Source organism: Seriola lalandi, unplaced genomic scaffold, assembly GCF_002814215.2.
Source record: "Seriola lalandi dorsalis isolate HSWRI2012SDOR001 ecotype SW California unplaced genomic scaffold, Sedor1 jcf7180002054316, whole genome shotgun sequence".
Classification (NCBI taxonomy): Eukaryota; Metazoa; Chordata; class Actinopteri; order Carangiformes; family Carangidae; genus Seriola; species Seriola lalandi.
This window is the reverse complement of record NW_019524869.1, coordinates 22,153-25,054: the sequence shown is the minus strand read 5'-3', so window position 1 is coordinate 25,054 and position 2,902 is coordinate 22,153. Positions and strand designations below refer to the sequence as shown.

The 2,902-nt window shown below is 39.2% G+C and overlaps 1 long non-coding RNA gene across 1 annotated transcript; it reads right to left on the bottom strand.

Annotated features, from left to right (window-relative positions):
- Positions 1-17: 17 nt before the first annotated feature.
- On the bottom strand, positions 18-2,877 carry LOC147819103 (uncharacterized). The gene is made up of 3 exons (XR_015437269.1): positions 2,593-2,877; positions 832-930; positions 18-596 (listed from the first exon to the last, which is right to left on the bottom strand). It is a non-coding gene; the product is annotated as an uncharacterized LOC147819103 (long non-coding RNA).
- Between the last annotated feature and the right edge of the window lie 25 nt (positions 2,878-2,902).

The window sequence follows — 2,902 nt, the reverse complement described above, 5'->3', positions numbered from 1 at the left end:
TGCCTTGTGATTGCGTGATCAACATGCGTTATCGTGATAGGGGATATAATTCAAATCTCTATCGTAGGCCATTGTTTTATCGTTTATATCGTATATCGTTTATATCGCGCATTCCTACTGTGTACGGTGTCCTTGAGTGCCAAGAAAGGCGCCTTTAAATAAAATGTATTATTATTATTATTATTACTTGTTGAGAAAAATGTAACTTCAATATCTTAATTTACATATTAATTTAATGTGGTGTGTTTGTCTAAGTTCCACTAGATGGCAGTATTAGAGCACAAATGGCAACTTGTTGCATCATCTAGTGTAATGATGTAAATATCTGAGTTGTACGTGAGCATCGTGTACATCATTGTTGCTGTAGGACTACTATTGGTGCGTGACTGCAGAAAACTTTAACCAAACCGTGGTGAGGTTTGTGTGACACTTAGTGTCTCAAACATACAGAGCAAAGAAACTGACCCTCTATCCAAGGACAGAATTTACTACTGCTGTCGCTGATGTTCAGCTTAGCAACAACATTTAGCCTCTGCTCCTTCCTGAACAGCAAAAAGGCGCAATTTTCATCCTGCTAGTCCTCACACTTTCTCTTTCTATGGGAAACAGAGAAAACAGAATATGAGTATCACCACTGAGTAAAACTGTGGAGAGAAGCATTTTAGAAACAACCAACAAAGTCGGCTGGGATTTTGTAAACAAAAACAAATACTAAACAAACAGCTGCAAGAAATGAAATATAAGGTGACTCTGATTTGATCATGAGTCATTGTTATGGTCTTCCAGTTGGTGACCACTGCCACAGATCATGAGCCTGTCAGTCCGACTTACTTTGGCACAGGTGTATTAAGTGGTAGAGCAGCAGAAACAAGGAGGAAGGAGGGAATCTCTCTGCTGGAAGCCCATACACCACCTCTCCATTCCTACAAACTGTAAATAAAATCAGACAGATGTATTCGATTACAATAAAAGTGTGTTTGAAGATACAAACAAAGGCTCATAAATGTGTACACTTTGTTTGCATTAATTTGCTTAGACTATTCCAACAGAACCCAGATTCTCCATTATGCCTTGAGGGAGATTCACCTTTGGCACATTGTCATACTGGAAGCACAAACAGCAGGGGATTAGACAAGCTGTATCATTAGCTGTGTCATCTTTCCACCAGGTGACAGAGTTTTTTGAAGTTACAGTAACAGCTTGAATGAGATGCAAAGGCACATATGGAGTAAAAACAGTCTGGAGAGTCTGACACACAGATAAATAACCATAATATGACAGTGTGTGAATGTTTGTATAGAGGGTCACAGAAATCAGGAATATGTGTTTATGTGAAGGTCAGACCACGGTAGAGAATGCTTGGCAAGAACATTATAAATGCATTAATGGAGCATTTTAAAAGACTTTACCTCTCATCAAATTGGCCTTTTTTATGTAGTTAGGTTTATTAAATTAACTGGTTTTGGGAACCAAAACCTTCTGTACCAACAATCCATAATAACCATTCCAAACTTTTACTTTTACTGCTTTACTGATCTAATGAATTAATTATAAGGTGTTCTTGAGCTCTGCCTGACACCTGAAACTATGACAACCTTGTTACTTATAGTCCTATTTAAAAAGTTATAAAATGTGTAATTTTTCTATTGAAGTTTATTTTGGTTATGACGGATCCAGCTTGTCATATCATAGATATGACAGTGAATTCTGTTGTTACTGGTGCCGAGGAGCTCTGACAGCTGCTGCTTCTGGGATGCTGTGTTCAAGCCACTAATATGGCAAGTACAGTGAAGAGAGAGGGAAGGTTAACCAACCACAATACACACATCTTTACTGTACACCAACACAGAACATACTGGATTAATGATTTGGGTGTCTAATAAAAGTCATAATGAGCACCACAGGAACATTTATAATTTGAAGGGATTTGCTCAGTTTTCTACACTTGTACAAGTTACATTAGTGTCAATCAGGAGAGTGTATTACCAACAGATAAAAACAAAACTGCCTGAACACCACACTCACTGGCTAACATTTCCTGCACAGACTGTGTGGCAGCAAAGAAGAGGTAGTATGCTTTCCATGCATTCTTAATTGTTACCACTGTGTGTAGTGAGAGACCACGCAACAAGCTCACGACATGTTCCTGTATATTAAGTGTAGACCCGAAAATGTCATGTAAATCAAATGATGAGTGTCAGTCAAGGGGTATTTTCTGTTATCAGTAGGTAGTGTTGTGACTTTGACTTCATATTAGTATGCAAATCATCAAACATTTGAAATTTGGGGCAGATTGAAGAATGGATAGTTGAGTTACGGCAACTTCCTGTTTCACCTCGCTACTAGTGCCACACCCTTGAATAAAAACTCTTGATTTTAACAATAAAGCATCATCAGGATGTACCAAGTATTTTCTGACCCTGATAAGGAGGGCCAGGTCACCCTGCTAGGAGCAGTAAATTAAACAGTAAAACATAATGTCACATGTTGTCATGAGGTGGCGCTAGGGATATTATTAAATATGGGCATGTACATATGTTCAATGCCTTTGTAAATATTTAATTTTGCTGATGAAAAATTATTCATACTGACCTGGGACGAACCTGTCTAGATGCATGAGGAATGACTGAAGTGATGTTGACCCTCTGACACACCTGTAGTTTGGCAGGACAATGTTGGTTCTTGGAGGTGGTGCCAGTCTGTGTGTTGAGGAGCACACCTGGTTTGTCCTGGATGCATATAACATGCCTCTCCTGGTCCAAGAGAGAAACACCAAAAAAATCTCTGCCCTTTACCGTTAGCTCATTGAGAGGGTTCAATCATGATGGTCTGCTGCCCGACCCTCTACAGTTCCTTCTTGGTGATCTGCTGGTCCACTAGTTTTTTAGTGACGCGAGGGAGA